General features: G+C 34.1%; 1 pseudogene; it reads left to right on the top strand.

Moving 5' to 3' along the window:
• The first annotated feature begins 559 nt into the window (after positions 1–559).
• LOC101435746 (D-aminoacyl-tRNA deacylase 2 pseudogene) lies at positions 560–1,066 on the top strand (annotated as a pseudogene).
• The last annotated feature ends 17,218 nt before the right edge of the window (positions 1,067–18,284 follow it).

Below are 18,284 nucleotides of genomic sequence, written 5' to 3'. Positions count from 1 at the left end.
ACAGAAACTAAGAGTGTATGACAGTAAGAAACCTGCCCTTCAAGAAATACTAAATGGAATTCTGCAGGTTGAAAGGAAAAAAAAAAAGAAGAGAAAGAAAATTGGAGGAGAGTATAAGAACAGCTAAAAGGACAAAAAAAAAAAAACAAACAACAAACAACAACAAGGTATGACATACTTAAACCCAAAGAAAATGTGGCTAAAGTAATTCCTTGACAATAATAACACTGAATGTTAATCGATTAAGTTCACCAGTCAAGAGACACAGATTGGAAACACGGATAAGTAAATAAGATCTACGTTCATGCTATCTACAAGAAACCCACTTAGACCCAAGTACTCAAAGAGGCTGAAAACGAATGGCTGGAAAAAAATCTTATAAGAATACAATAACCAGAAAAGGGTTCGAGTAGTTATACTAATATTAGACAAAATAGACTTCAAATACAAAACTGTTGTAAGAAACAAAGGTGGAAACTATATATTAGTAAAAGGGGTAATCTTTCAAGAAGAAAGAACAATCATAAAAATTGATGCACCAGCCGTGCTGTCTCCGTCCATGGGTGAGGGCACTGGGAAGCCTCAGGCCCCGCTGCTCCTGTAGCAATGCCTGCACACCCAGCTGCAAATACGCTCAGCGGAGGGGAACAACACGGCCCAGTGGGTGGAGGTCCAGAGAGGATTAGTGATCTATGTGTGCTTTTTCAAGGGAGCTAATAAAGAACTTCTTCCCAAAATGGTTAATACACTGTTAAATGTGAAATTAAGTGAGACAGAAAATGGCAAGCACGTCTCTATATTGGATCTACATGGTGACATTCTTATTATCCTTCAAGCCACCCTTGGGGGAAAAGTGAAAGGAAGAAACATGCAATATCACTCTAACTCTGGAAAAGAAGAAGGGTGAGAACTTTATTGCCAATTTGTGACTCTCTGTGAAAAAGAATTAGCTGCTAACAGTAAGTGTGCTGAACCTGGGGTAGTGGTGGAACATGGCACTTATAGGAACAGGCAAGTGTTGAAACTGGATACCAATGGATCATATACACACCTAATTGAGTTTTGAGAAATTAAAGTTAGTTTCTGCAATTGTTTTCTGGGATAAAATGATCTGAACTGTAATAAGATTTTGTTCCCCAATTCTGCAACAAGCTTCTACCAGAAAAATCCTGGGTCCCACACACAATTCTACACCCTTGTAATTGGATGACCTTGCTAAGTCATCTAAATTCTGGATCCCAGTCACCGATCATCCTGCTTCTCCCATCCTTCCATTCAAAAGTTTCAAAAGTGCTTTTGATTCACTTCATGGTCATCGTGAAAATGTTCTTAAAATGTTTACATGCATTTTAAGTATTTTGCAGTGAAGAATTTTGTGAAATTCTTACCCCCTCAAATTTATGCAGTATGTAATAAAAATAACTACTTCTACTTAAAAAATTCCAATACAAACTAACCAGGTTTGTTTAACTGTTTCAGCATACCGTATTTTGAGTGAAAGAATATGTAATTTACACTTCCTTTAATAACATCTGTGAAAATTTAATATAAAGATGTTATTGTGCTTTATAATATTACTTTGCAGGGATAGCCAAGTGTTTTAAATTATTTTTAAGAATTTTTAGTAGAAATAGGAACAAGAACTAGGGAATTAAAAGTTTTTATTTAACATACATACAGGTTAATATTCTGTTTCTCAACTTTTTACCAATGTCACATACTACTCACTTTCTATCGTTAGTTTTTAAAAGATACTCCTTCATGAAATTAGTGTTAATTCATAAAGATTTTTGAAAGTACCTTTCCTGTTGAACTAGGGATAGGGTTAGATTGAATTAGATTGAAAAAAAGTGGGAAGCTTTGTACTGGAATTGTTTGAAAACAAGTTGACTTGTTCATTTCCACATTATCTGCTTGATGATTTAAAGCCAGTGTTAATTTTTCTATTAGTAATATAATATAGACAATTAATAAGGTAGAAGTTACAAAAGCAAGAGAGGAAGATAGAGAATATAAATGACTGAAAGCATCATGAGTCAATAAAAGACAATGTCAAAAAAAAAAAAAATATGCACCTAACCAGGGCACCTCAAAGTACACGAGGCAAACACTGGAAAATCTAAGTGGAGAAATAGATGCCTCTACAATTACAGTGGGGAACTTTAATACACCATTTTCACCATTAGACAGAGCATCTCTACAGAAAATCAGAAAAGAAACAAAGACTTTGAATAATACATTAGAGGATCAGGATATAGTAGACATATAAAGAACACTACAGCCAAATACAGTGGGATATACATTCTTCTCAAGTGCACATATATCATTCTCTAAGAAAGGCCACATGCTAGGCCACAAAGAAAGTCTCAGTCGACTCAGAAAGACTGAAATCATACAAAGTAAATTATCTCACCATAATGGAATGAAGCCAGAAATCTGTAAGGACCAGAGAATCAGGTTAGGCACAAAGATATGGAAGTTAAGCAACACACTTAGAGTGTGAAGCAGGAAATTTCAAAAGAAATGAATAACTACTTTGAAATGAAAGCAAATGTCAAGAAAACATATCAAAACTTATGGGACACAGCAAAAGTTATGCTGAGAGGGAAATTCATAGCCATAAATTCATATATCAAAAAAGAACTAAAATTAAAGACCTAACTGCACAGTTGGAGGAACTAGAAAAAGAAAAACAAACACCAAAGGAAGTAGAAAGAAAGATATAGCAAAGACCAGAGAAAAACTAAATGAAATTGAAAATAAGAGCACTAGAACAAATAAACAATACCAATAGCTGGTTCTTTGAGAAGATCAATAAAACTGGCAAACCCTTAGCTAGACTTACAAAGAAATAGAGAGAATATGTAAATGCACAAAATAAGAAATGAGAAAGGGAATACCACACTGAATTTGCAGAAACAGAGTATCATAAGAGGATACTTTGAAAGAAAATTATATGCCAACAAGAAGGATAATTTAGAGGAAATTGTCAAATTCCTAGAAACACACAAGTAATCTACATTGATGAAAGAAGAAATTAACAAACTCAACAGACCAGTCACAAGTAAAGAGATAGAATCAGTCATTACAAATCTCACAACTAAGAAGAGACCAGAACCAGATAGCTTCACAGATGAATTCTAACAAATATTCCAGAAAGAACTAACACCCATCCTGCTTAAACTCTTCTAAAAAACTGAAATAGAAGGAACATTGCCAAACTAATTCTATGATGCCAAAATTACCCTAATACCAAAGTCAAATGAAGATGGCACAAGAAAAAAGTAAAATTACAGACCAATCTCTCTAAAGATCCCAAATGCTAAAATCCTCAACAAGACACTTGCTAATCATATTCAACAACACATCAAGTAAATTATACACTATGAATAAGTGTGTTTCATCCCAGGTATGCAAGGATATCAAGGTAATAAGAAAATCAATGTAATACACCACAAAAATAGATTAAAAGAAAAAAATCACATGATCACATCTATAGATGCAGGAAAAACACTGGACAAAATACTGCACCCTTTCCTGATAAAAAGACTGCAAAAAATAGGAATAGAAGGAAACTTTCTGAACATGATAAAGGGTATATATGAAAAAAAAAACACAGCTAACATCATATACAGTGGTGAAATTCTAAAAGCTTTCCCTCTAAGATCAGGAATAAGACAAGGATGCCCATAATCAGTGCTCCTGCTAAACTCTGTGTTATAAGTACTTTCTCAAGCACTGAGGCAAGAACCAAGTATAAAAGGCACCGATTTGGAAAAAAAAGAAGTCAAAATTTCACTACTTGCGATGACATGATACCAATCTACAACAAAGCTTCTAGAACCTGAGTTTACTAAAGTCGCAGGTTGTAAGATTAATGCGTAAAAATCATTAGCAATTCTTCACACTAATAGTAAGCAATCTGAGGAGGAAATCAAGAAAAAATACCATTTACAATAGTAACTTTAAAAAATCAAATACCTAGGAATAAATTTAAATATGTAAATGGCTTATACACTGGTAACTACACAGCACTGTTAAAGGAAATCAAAGAAGACTTAAATAAAGGAAGTATATTCCCTATTCATGGATAGAAAGACCAAATATCAGTAAGATGTCTATCCTGATCAATCTAATCTACAGTTTTAATGCATCCCAATAAAAATCAACACAGCTTTTTTAAACTGAATTGGAAAAAGTAACTATGAAATTTATTTGGAATGGGGAGAGGCCCCTAATAGCCAAGGACATATTAAAAAAGAAAAATGAAATTGGGGGAATCACACTACCTGACTTTAAAACATATTACAAAGCTACAGTGATCAAAATGGCATGGTATTGGCACAAGAATAGACATACTGATCAATGGAACTGAATTGAGAGTTCTGATATAGATTCTCACATATGCAGTTATCTGGTACTTGACAATGCCACCAAGTCCACTCAACTGGGAGAGAATGGTATCTTCAACAAATGGTTCTTGGAGAATTGGATATCCATATGCAAAAGAATGAGAGAGGAACACCATCTCACACATTACACAAAAATAAACTCAGGATGGATCAAAGACCTAAAAATTAGAGCCAAGACCATTAAGACCTTGGAAGATAATGCAGGGAAAAATCTATAGGACCTTGTAATAGAAAATTCTTTCATGAGCTTCATACCCAAAGTATGAGCAAAGAAAGAAAAAATAGATAAACAAAACCTCCTCAAAATTAAAACCATTTGCAATGCAAAGGAGTTCATCAGGGAAGTGAAAAGACAGCCTACACAGTGGGAGAAAATATTTTGCAACCATATATCTGATAGAAGCCTAATATCCAGCATATAAAAAGAAATCCTATATCTCAAAAATTACACATCCCATTTTAAAAATGGACAACAAATTTGAACAGACACTTCTCCAAAGAAGAAATACAAATGGCTAAAAAGCACATGAAAAGTTGCTGGATATCACTAGTTATTAGAGAAATGAACATCAAAACTACAACGAGATACAATCTTACACCCATTAGACTGGCAGCCATTAAAAAAATAATTAGAGGATTACAAGTGGTTGGAGAGGATGTGGAGGAATGGGAATCCTCATCCACTGCTGGTGGGAATGTAGAATGCACCAGCCATTATGGAGGATAGTTTTGCAGTTCCTCAAAAAGTTAATTATAGATCTGCCATACGATCCAGCAATTCCACTGTTGAGAATATACCCAGAAGAACTGAAAACAAGGACATGAATAGATATATGCACACCAATGTTCATAGTGGCATTATTCACTATTGCCAAAAGTTGGAATCAACCCAAATGCACATCAACATATGAAAGGATAAGAAAATTGTGGTATATACATACAATGCAATATTACCCAGCTTAAAGAAGAAATATAGTACTAACATGGGATAACATGGATGAAACTTGAGGACCTTATTTTTAGTGAAGCATGCCAGGCATGGAAAAACAAATACTACATGACCTCTCTGATGTCAATAAAGCTATCCAGCTAACTCAAAGAGCTAGAGTCTGGAAGATAGGTTTACAGAAAAGAGAAAGGAAGAAGGTTGTGAGTCAATGCCCCATGGGCGAACTCTATAAAAAGGTGGAAGTGATTAGTTGTTCAGTGAAAGTATGTCAGGAGTGTAGGGATATTATTGGGTTGGATGGTGCAAGCTTGACAGGGGGCTAGGGTGGGGACGATGGATCAGATGGTCCATGGAACTGGGAGGAGGGTTGAGGAAGGGAGCAGGTGAACACTGGGGATTGAAACTACAATGCTGAGAAAACTCTTTTGGCAATATGACAAGGAAGGGTTACTGGTTTAGGGTGTTCGATGGGGGAGGGGGGTATTCAGCACAGGAAGTCCCTTAGGCAGGTTTCTAGGGAGTGGGTGAGTGTTCCTCTTGTCATAGCATGTTATATCAGTGGGTGGAGAGTCATACAATGAGGTGGAAGGTGTTGTAGTCCCATCCTGTGGAGGCCCAATATGTTCTCAAACAGAGGGGAGGGTGTCTCTCTAAAGCATGGGTGTTTCCTAATAAGAGAGGACAGACTACTGTGTCAAGCCCTCAGCATTGTGTCAGGTATCTATGAATCTTGCCCTTCGAGTAATGAAGCCTGGTGGTCGCTGTGGGCCCCAAGGGAAGGGTGAGGGAGAAATAGAATAAATGGAAGCTAGTATAGTTAAGGAGCAAAGGAAGTGTTCTGCATGATCTTGCAATGATGGACACAGGCCATGTTAAATTTCACCAAAAACTTATAAAACATATGGTTTAAATGTGAACCATATTGTAAACTACTGATCATGTTTAGTAGCTATGTTTCAATATTCCTATATCAGTTGTAACAAATGTAGCAGACACATGTAAAAGTTCATTAATAACAAATGAGGAAAACGGGAAAAATGTTGGTTATATGGGAATACCCATATTCTGCATGTGACTTTACTGTGACTTAAAACTTATTTGAAGATATAATGAAAAAAAAAAGTAAGATGTTGAGGAAAAATGGAAGATATTTCCATTGTACATACAGGACAACAGTTATAACAGTGATGAAATGGAAAACCTCAAAAATGTTTAAATACTTTTCATTTATAACAACTCATTTTTTAACTTTATTTTAAATGTTTTAGTTTTTCTAAATTTTTATGTATTTTATTTCTTATTTTTAAACCTATCATTATTATCTCATTTGCCTATTACTTTAATTTAGCAATATATTTGGCTTCATTTTTGAAGAAATTTTGGATCACAGAATGATTCAGTTATGGAAAGGGATGGTCATTGGTGTGGGATGCCAGTGATAGGTGATACATGAGAGGAAGTTCACTAGGGCAAACATATAAGATATATAAATATGTTCAAACATTCATGGGTCACTGCCACAGTGGGGAGAGAGTCATGCAACTGAAGGAATACTGAATTCCCATCCTGGGGGGCTCTGTCACATTCTGTAATAGAACAGCAACAATCCCCCAAGTATAGGGGCAATGACCAGGGAAGAAGGATGGTCCATTGATGGGCCTTGATATTGATGGCTAAGCTTATGAGCCTTTTGCTCTTGAAATTTCAACTTAGCCTAGTACTGTAGGGTACCTAAATGTTATCTCCTGAGAGCCTCCATGTTGCAGCCACTCTTTAAGCCAAACTCAGCATATAAGTGCATTACCCTTCCCCTAGTGTGGGTCATGACACCCAAGGATGAGCCTTCCTTGCACCCAGGAATTACTACCAAGCACCAGCTAATGATAGAACTGGAAAAGTACTTTGAATAAAAGGGGGAAATGGTAAAGATAAATGAGTTTATATGGCTAAGAGACTTCAAAATGAGTCAGAAGGTCATCAGAGAGGTAACACTTATGAATATTTCAGCAGGATCTCAAGGACCATAAAGTAGATACTACCCCAAATAGTGGGTCTCTTGAGAGCTGGGGAGACACCCTGGTCCTCCGGTCATGGCAGAGAGCCATGGAGTTTGGGGCCTTGTCAATGTGTCTACTTTGGAGTTTGTGCTCCCAAGTGTGGCAGAGTTGGACTCAGATGTGACTTCTCTGCAAATAACTTTTTTGCCCCTTTTATTGAAACTAGTTGGTGCTGGAGTTGGTAGGTGTGTTCCAAGAGACATGAATCTCTGGGCTGGCCATGTTCCAGCTGGGCCCTGGGCCTAAAGGAGTTGCACTACCTACTCTCCAGTTCATTGGACTCACCTGGGAAAACTAACAAAGAGGTGAGGAGGGACAACCACCACAGCAAGGAACTAAGAGAGTCTATAACTGTATGCAAGAGAGTCCCAAACATCAGCCATATGGGACTGATGTCTCCACTCATTTACAGGTGGAATGAGTATCACCTTTCCAGAGTCCGTAGGACTGGAGAATAAAAATGTGGACTAGAGTAGACTTACTGGCATTCTACTATAGACTTATTGTGACTCTAGCAATGGAAGAAATTATATCATTATTGTGGAGACAGTGGCCACTGGAGTTGCTGAAGGCAGGGAGAGGGAAAAAGAGGTGTAATAGGGGGGCATTTTTGGGACTTGGAATTGTCCTGAATGACCTTGCAAAGACAGATACAAGACATTATATATCCTGCCAAAACCTGCAAAATGGAGTGGGAGAGAGTATAAACTCCAATATAAGCTATAATCCATGCTTAGTGGCAATGCTCCAAAATGTGTCATCAATTGCAATGAATGCACACTAATGAAAGAAGTTGTTCATGTGGGAAAAGTGGGAAGAGTGGAGAGTGGGGCATATGGAAACCCCCTATTTTTTAATGTAACTTTTTATGTAGTCTATATATCTTTAAAATAAATAAAAATATATTTAGAAAAGATAACTTTTAATAAGTAATCATAAATTAAATTTTAGAAATGACATTAAAGAAGCCTCAAAATACTTAATGTGCCAATATTTAACATGTATTACTTAGTAATTGATGTCTTTTGTACCACTCACAAAATTAGTTCCTAGATTTAGTGCTATCCTCCTCCAAAAAACATAACTGACTTTTCTTTATGGATTTTGAAAATAAACTTCTAATATTTATATGGAAATGTAATTTATCTAGACCAACTCACATGTGTTTATAAAAGAATAAATTTGGAGAAATTATACATCCTAATTTCAAGGCATATTATAAACCTACAGTTATTGAAGTAGTGTGGTATTTTCACAAAGATGGAAAAACTTTGCATTAGATTTAAAATCCAGAATTAAATCCACACCTATCTGCTCAGGTAAATCTAAGAAATGGACTATGGGCAATTCTGTGGAGAAAGGTAGTGTTTTCAACAAATGTTGGTGGAAAAATTGGACATCCATACACACAGATAATGAAACCTCATACACTATACATACATTAATTAAAATGGATCATAGGTGCCTATATAAAATATAAAAATAATTTTTTTAAGAATGAAACTTAGATGACTATCTTCCAGTTTATGGATTAGGAAAAGGGTTGTTAGATACAATATAAAGCAATGATTAAGAAAAGAAAAGGCATGATAAAAGGATTTCAACAAAATGATGTTTTGCTATAAGAATGATATTAAAAAAGGCAAAAAGTGGTTATATACTGGGAGAACACATTAGAAAAATAAAGTTTTAAAGAGCTAATTATAAGAACATATAAAATATTCTACATATTAATAAGAAAAATTGAATAACACAGTTAAAATTAAACCAATGTTTGGAACAGATACTTTATGAAGGAAGATTACATTTTACAGATAATACAAGAAAAGATGCTAGACATCATTAGTCATTATGTAAATATTGTTACTTGCCACCTGAATGACTACAATTAAAGGTTGATCATATAAAGCATTGCAAAGAAGTAGTAAAACAAGGATTTCATACAATATTTTTTTTCAATCTTTAGGTAAAACAAGAAGACTAGAAAGATCTGAAGCTTGGTATTTCCCTTCCCCCAAGTATATAGACTCTGAAAAAACTCACCTTGGTTTCCCTTGAAGGTGGACATTTATAAAGGAGAACAGACTCTGGTTTTATTTCAGAGTCGTCACTTTTCCACTCCCCTGTTAGAAATACAAGGAGATTTTTCTTTGAAATTCAGAATGAAAATCAGATGGGGCTCCTGGAGGTATGACTCATGTAAGTGTGGGATGCCACAAAGGCTTGGACAACTGGAAATTTTGTCTCTCAAGCGAGCCCAGGATTTTTGACTTCAGCAATTTGTTGACTATTCTTTAGTTTTCCTTCCCAGGGCTGACTACATCTGTGATTTCTGCTCAAGGTAAATTGTGATTGTTTTTAGCTGCCTATCTCCCCAGTTCTCCAGGAGGTAGTTTTCCTGGAAGCTCCCTTCTCTGAAGGATCTCCAGATTTGTTGACAAGCAGTTTTTCAGCTTTTTTGTTGTTGAGAGGGTGGAAGTGATAACTATCCAAGTTCTTTACATGTCAAAAGAGAAACCATTTCATTATCATTCCATTTTAGGTATTTATAAGCTTTTCTAGCATTGTTTATTTCTTACATAAGGTATTTAGCAGAATATCCTTTTACTATCCAAATATATGTATATATAATCATTTATTATTAATGTCTACCCTAAATTCATATTTATTTACATATACACACATATATATTTACATCCATACATATCTCCACTACAGACACACAATAGATATCCTGTAGGTTCTGTTTCTCTGGAGAATCCTATCTAATACATAGAGTTTAGGGGGTTCCCAGGTGAGGAATAGTGAAAATGCATGAATAAAGGAAAAAATCATATAAAATATATAAACATTAGGAATTTTGCATCAGTCCATGTAGATAGTCTGCTCTCAATAAAGGGGTAAGCTGAACTCAATGCTGTCCATTTAGATTCTACTGGCACTGTTTTCCTCTCTCACCCCAGGGGATAAAAAAAAAGACAAATATCAAAAACAAAAGCTAATACAGTAAAATAATTGAGTATCCATTGTAGATTTTCTTAACTATTACCCTCCTACTCACTGATACCTAGTAGCTCAAAACTTTGTACATCATATTATACTTGCAAATGGGTATAATTAAATGTCTATAAATGTCTTCCAATCTGCATCATAATAGCAACAATTTTGTGTTACTGAGGAAAATCTTACTGCTCTTTTGGAACTGTATTAACTCATTAATACAGTTAGATGGTAAACTACAATTCGATGCCCTTAATTATATTTAACATTCCATGGTAAACAACAGTAAATATAATCTTTAAAGAGATTAGGATTGAGGACAGATGGAAAAATAAATATCATAATATTCTATTAGTGCTGTAACTAACAGTATTTCTGAAAATTTTATATGATGACCCTGAAGAAGTAAATGCAAGCATCTATATGACCATGATGATACTATTTGTTTTAATTCTGTAATTTTAAGTACATTTACGTGGCTGATACAAAAAGCCCATGGGAGCTTTTCCCTCTGGTCTTTCTTGTGACTTTTAATTTAAGGTGTTCCCAGCCAGGGTTTCTTAAAAGATTCATTCAATAGAAGATTCATGTAAGAGTCCAAAGCTTTCCACATTGATTTGCTAGTTTCCTAGCACAATCCAGAAACATACAAGGACCACCTTGACTTTCCAAAGAAGAGTACATTGTTGCAGAGGAAGTGGTCAACAGGGTGGTTGGTATTCAATTTCAAAAAGAGTTTTGGAATAAAATCATTGGGAATTCAAATACTTCTTGGTTTTATATAAATTTTGACCTTAGTATTTCCAAATTTGTAAGTTTATACTCCTTTGAAATATATTCCTTCCTGTTAACTATTTTCAGAATAGGCCATTCAGAAAATATGATTGACAACTTGGGAATAAATTAAAATTTTAGCCTGCACTTGTATTGGAGAGAAAACATTTGCATAGTGAAAAATATTTGAGCATTACAATCATTCAACAAGGCACAGATAGACTTGCCCTTATCATTTGTGTAAATTAGGATTTTGGTTATAATATAATATATAAATCAGTAATGTAAATGTATTCTCCAATAAAGTACTGGGGTAGTAATAAGCCTTCACCAGTTCATACTGAAAATATATACTGGACATATGTAAGATATCTAATAGTGTCTGGAGTATAGTATTGCTTAATTTTTGATATCTAAACATTTTACTGTAAATCCACCAAGAGTTAATCCTGTGAATTTCAGTTTCACAATTTTTTCTTTATGATAGATGAGATAAATAGATATATTTGTCATTTTTGGGATAAGTCTATGTTGAGAGACAATAAATTTGCATATAACTGAGGGAGATGTTAAGTATTGGAATAAAACCAGAATTGAAATGACAGGAGGATGGTTCCAGGAAATATTTCAGCAAGATTTTGTCTTTTAAGTAGATTCCCAGATTAATCTCTGGGCAGTGCTTTTAAGAATCTTTTCCTACTTATGTTATGTTTCCCCAACTGATGTGATATCACTGTAGGTAGAAGACTGTACCCAAATGTTTAGAAAATCTGTGGTTTTCATCAATATTATATAAATATTTTAAACCAAGAATCTGTCTTTCTACAGTTTTAGTTTTCTAGTCATTATGGAATACACCTATAGTTTAAATGCAAATTTATTCCTAGATACATTATGTTCTTTAACTTAGATTAATTGACATACACAGAGGACAAGTTTTGAGATTCTCAGTTTATAAATAGATGCTATGTTAAGCTGTATTTTGAGCCCAGAATACTTGCACCAATATCTATGTTTATTCTCATACTTAGTGTTTATCTAATATGAGTAAAGCAACTCTTTTTTTTGTAAAAATAAAAAAAAACAGAACCAATTAATTTATGACAATGATGGAATCCCGTTTTATTACAAGGTTGTGTATCCTCAAAAAAACATTTGCAGGAAGCTGTTCTTATGACTTGGTTTAAGTTATAATAATAATATTTTATCATAAGACATTCTTTACATGGACTTGATTTATTTTGGTCTTGGCAGAAGATAAAGAGATCCAATATCATTGATTCCAATTGACTGTTGATAAGAAGTCTCAGTAGGTGGTGATTAGTGCTAGCCATGTAGAAATATTAGGATATCCAAGATCAGATGCACATTTTCATGTTCCTTAGACTAGGGATATGGACACTACTTCATATTGTTCTCATACTGTAAAATAAAAACCAAAAAGCATCCTATTGAAAGAAAGAGAATTTTAGTCTAAAAGTGACTTTGATAAGCAGGGTATTTTGATAAGGGCCAAACGTGATGTTTTCAGCATATGCTCCCTCCTCCCAGATAAACTTCATATGAATGTCTGCATTCTTCTAAATTTTTGTTGAAATGAGCAGGTAATTGTTTCATCCCATTAATTCATACAGTGTGGCAATAGAAATAATTACCTTCTAAAGTGTTTCTAAATACAAATCCTCAAAAATAAACCTTTAAAATAATTAGGAGAAAGGTGAGGCTTTAATTTAATTATGTCCCATGTTCCTATATCCAGTGGCCTGGCAATTTCTGTATTTAATCCCCTATTTCCAGACAACCAATGTTCTGATTGTTGACCAAACACGACAAGAAGTAGAATCACTGAAAATATTAGCAATTTAATTAGGTCGTTTCTATGATATGATTAAGAGCCTTGATTTATTTTTTAATTACTAGAATAAATATTTAGTTTCAGTGCATATGTGGAATTTTAGGTTAGTTTGGTGATGTTGACTTTAGATAAATTATAAGTAGGACAGAAAAGTGGAGGGTGTTGTTTAAATTTATGCAGGATGTTAATGGCAGATGGAGAAACACCTCGATTGTTTTATGCAGATGGAAAATAGCTTGGTCCATTTGGCCTGTGATTAACACAGCATAGCGTTGAAGAGCATAGAATCTGGCGTAGGGTATAGATTCATGTCTTAGACCTGCTACTATATATCTTAATGATGTGATTAATTGAACCCTTCTATGCCTTTAGTGCCCCATGTATAAAATAAGAATAGAACCTACTTAGGCTTGGTTGTTATAAGAGTTAATAAATGTAAAATATTTATAAAATGTGAGGACTATTTTCTCACTAAACATCATTTGACATGACAAAACTGTCCTAATCTAAAAAGATTTTCAATGATAAAGACCTGTAATAAATCCACCATGACCAGCATCATTTTTCAATATGTAACTCACACCGATAAACACGCTATTACATGTTTAAAATTCTGTTTAATTTCAGATACATTAAATTTATATTGTGTACTTTAAACTCACATTTCCTCATGGAAAATCAGAACAATGTCACGGATTTGTCTTCTTGGGGTTATGGAAGGATCATCAGATAGAGCTACTGTTTTGCTTCTTGTTCCTATTCTGTTACATGTCAGTCTTAATGGGAACCTCGTCATCTTACTCAGAATTACCTATAACCATCTAACTACTCAACCAATGTGCTACTTTCTCTACCACCTCTTGGTCTTCTCCCTCATCTCTGCTGTAGTTCCCCAACCAATCAGAGACTTAGCTTTAGAGAGAAAAAATATTTCACATAAAACCTTATGACCCAGCTCTTCACTTCCACTTGCTTGTTGCTGCGGAAATATTAATTTTGGTATCCATGGCTTTGACCACTATGTTGCCGTTGTCAAGCTCCCACACTACATGGTTATCAGAAATCTGCAGAGGAGCAACATACTGATCATCATGACCTGGGGTGTGGGTTTTTGGCACTCTATTGCTCTACTGCTCATGGTCCTCATTTTACATTTCTGTGGCCCTAATCAGATCAATCACTACATATGTAATGTGAAGCCTCTTTTGAAACTGGTCTGCAGAGCTATTCATGTTGTTAGTACTCTAGCTATTATCAGTTCAGGGATGATAATTTAAAATATTTTATTACTAAAAATGCTAACTATCACCTGACCCTTTAGTAAGTCCTAATCTTTTTGCTTTTATTGGGTCTTGCCTTGATGTTGATGGCTGCTCCTTGATCAGGGTGGTGATTTCTGAAGGTTGGTATAGCTGTGACAGTTTCTTAAAATGAAACAATGAAGTTTGCTGCATTGATTGACTCTTTCATGAAAGATTTCTCTATTGTACATAATGTTGTTTGATTGCATTTTAACCAGTAGAACTTCTTTCAAAATTGAAGTAAATATTTTTAAAATCTGTCACTACTTTGTAAACTGAGCTATTATAATACTCTAAATCATTTGTGGTCATTTCAACGATATTTGAGATATCTTCACTAGGAGTAGATTCAATCTCAAGAATCAACATTGTTTACTCATACCTAAGAAACAACTCCTCATCCATTCCATTGAAGTATTATTATGAATTGCAATCATATATTCATTTTTTCAGGATCCATTTATTATTATAACTCCCTATTTCCACTTCATCTGCAATTACTACCTCCACAGAAATCTTGAATCCTCTCAAAGTTATTCATGAGGGTAGGAATCAACTTTTTCCAAATTCCTGTTAATGTTGATATTTTGACATCCTCCCATGAACCTCAAATATGATTCATTTGCTAGAATGGTGAATCCTTTCCAGAAGTTTTTCAATTTATGTTGCCAAGTCCCATCAGAGGAATCACTATCTATGGCAGCTATAGCCATACAAAAATATATTTGCTAAGTAATAACACTGGAAAGTAAAAATTATTCCTGGTCCATAGGATGCAGAATGGATGATAAATTAATAGGCATGAAAACAACATTAATCTCATTGTATATCATCCTAAGAGCTATTGGATGATCAAGCGTATTTCCAATAAGCAGTGCTATTTAAAAGGATTCTTCTTTTCTGAATATTATATCTCAAAAGTGGACTTAGAATATTTGGGAAGTCATACATTAAAATATTTCCTCTGTATCAGCAATAAGATTGGTTTATTTTCTTATCATTCTTGTGTTCACTAGAGTAGCACTGTGAATTTCCATCAAGAAGTTTTCCTTTGCTTTCACAACTTGGCTGTTTGATATAAACTTTTGGCTTATCTCAGCTTTCAACATGACTTCTTCCCTAAGATTAATCATTTCTAGATTTTTAATTTAAAGTGAGAAACGTGCATCTTTTCCTTTCACTTGTAAACTTAGTGGTCATTATAGGGTTATTAACTGGTTGACTTTCAATATTGTTGTGTCTCAGAGAACAGTAAGTCTTGGAGAGGGGGAAAGAGATGAGAATAGACAGTGGAAAGGTCAAAACACATATAACATTTATCAGTTAAGTTTGAGGTTTTCAGAAGGATACAGAATGACTTATCAGAAAGAATGTTTTGTGACAAAATTTGAATCTTTTAGTAAAGCTTCCTTTTGTTTTTAAATGTCTTACAGAATTTAATGGTTAAAAATATGATGAAATTATCTATTAATCCCAGTTCCTAAACCTTTTCAACTAAGATTAATTTTTTAATTGCTAGTAGTCCTTTCCAGCATTTATTGTCCAGCCTGTAACTTGATTGATGTTGAAAAAAATATGTCAAATCAATGTATGATGAACGTTATCAATTGATTTGACCAGCATATGAGTAAGCATAAGAAACTTAAGAAATATTTTGAATCATAAACATGTAATTAAAGAAATTCTATCAATTATTTTTTTTTAGAAATTTAAAGTATGCCATAATAATTTTTATCACAATAATACCATAACCTAACTTATGAGCACTCATATTATTTAAACCCTACACAGGCTCTCAGAAGCTTGGAAGTCTTGCAGTGCAGTGGGAAAGGGGGAAGGCTAAAGGCAAGATTACCAACCAAAGTAAGCTGTGAATATCCCAGTTCTTTATTAATTTTTGCCTTGGTCACACTCTTAAAATCTTAATCATTTTTTTTTCCTTCAAGCTTATATCTGTCTCTACTTTCCATCGATAGCGCATATTTAGATAATTCTAGGCTATCTTAGTGTTCTTTAAGACCTAAGAGAACCCTACATACTAGATATTTAAAAGTAAACATAAATACAAGTAGTTAATTATTTCCTCGCTTTTTATCAACTTTCTTAGAACATTTTGATTTTACTAAATGTTTCTTAAACTATCTCTTCCTTATTTTTTAAATCTGAATTGGGTCCACCATTAGTAAAATAAGACTATCAGCTGTTTTCTCTAATGTGCTTTACTCAATTACCTGGGGATATGTCACGTGAGAATGCTGGGGCTTTCTTTTATTTTAAACCTGCACCTTTCATTCCAGATCTTATATTACAGTCCCAGTGATTAGAATATATTCTCAAATGCATATGGTCCTGTTAGATGTGATATGTCAGGGTGAAATATGGTAGTCTAAATATGTGTGTTTGAAAATAATCCACAGAAAGTTCAAATGGGAATTTATTTGCTCACAGTTTTGAGAATAAAAGAAAGTCCAAATCAAGGCATAATCAAGGTGACGTTTTCTCCCTGAAGACTTTGGCATTCTGGGGCTGGAAGCTGTAGATCATTCACGGTCAGTGTGATCAATAAGGAAATGAGAACTTGAATAACATGATAAATGAATTAGAAGTAATAGACATATAGAGAACACTGTATACCAAAACAGTATGGTACACATTCTTCTAAAGTACACATGGATCATTCTCTAGAATAGAAAAATTTGGGGTCCAAAGCAAATTTCACTAAATGTTTTAAAATTGAAATTTTGCAAAGCATCTCTTCTGACCACAATGGAATGAAGCTGGAAATCCATAACAGGAAGAGAACTTGAAAATATACATATGTGCGGAAGTTAAATGACACAATCTTAATCAATGGGTCAAAAAATAAATCACAACAGAAATCATTAAATTTCTTTAGAACAATGAAAATGAAAACATAAGACATCAAAACTTAGGGGATGCTACAAAGACAGGGCTAAAAAAGGAAATTTAAAACCCTAAATGCTTATATTAAAAAAGAAGAATGAGCTTAAATCGAAGACCTATCTGGACACCTGAAGGAACTAGAAACAGAATAGCAAGCTAAACCCAAAGTAAGCAGAAAGAAAGAAATAACAGACCTTAGAGCAGAAATAAATGAAATAGTAAATAAAAGTACAATAGAGAACATTAACAAAACCTTAAGTGTTCTCTGAAAAGATTTTTAAAAATGGCAATCCTTTGGCTAGCCTGATATAGAAAAAAAGAGAGAGAACACAAATAAATAAAATTAGAATGGGAGGGGCATTAATACTGATCCCACAGAAATAAAAAGCACCAAAAGAAGATACTATGAAAAATTGTATGCCAACAAATGAGATATCCTAGATGAAATATAAAATTTTTTAGAAACACAAAAACCATTCACTGACTCTAGAAATAAAAGATCTCAACAGAACAATTACAGCAAAGAGATTGGATAAGTAATCAAAATCTTCCCAATGAAGAAAAGCACAGGATCAAATGGTTTCACAGATGAATTCTACCAAACATCCCCCCAAAAATTAATATCAATTCTACTCAAACTTTTCTAAAAAGTCAAAGAGGAGGGAAGACTCCTTAATAAATTTTTGAGGCCAGTATGACCCCAATACCAAAGCTTGATAAACACACTACAGGAAAAGAAAAGTATAGAAAAATTACTATTATGAATATAGATGCAAATATCTTCAACAAAATAGTAGCAAGTCAAATCCAGTAGCACATTAAAAGAATCAGAGACCACGATCAAGTGAGTTTATCCCAGGTAAGCAAGGGTGGCTCAACACAAGAATATCAATTAGTGTAATAGAGCACATTTACGGAACAAAGGGAAAAAAACAATGGTCATCTCAATTGATACAAAAAAAGGCCTTTAACAAAACCCAGAATCCTTTCTAATAGAAACACTTAGAAAAGTAGGAATAGAAGGAAACTTCC

The sequence above is a fragment of the Dasypus novemcinctus genome, chromosome 10, assembly GCF_030445035.2.
Source record: "Dasypus novemcinctus isolate mDasNov1 chromosome 10, mDasNov1.1.hap2, whole genome shotgun sequence".
NCBI classification, from domain to species: domain Eukaryota; kingdom Metazoa; phylum Chordata; class Mammalia; order Cingulata; family Dasypodidae; genus Dasypus; species Dasypus novemcinctus.
The sequence above is the reverse complement of the archived record's forward strand: the minus strand, read 5'-3'. Positions and strand labels throughout refer to the sequence as shown.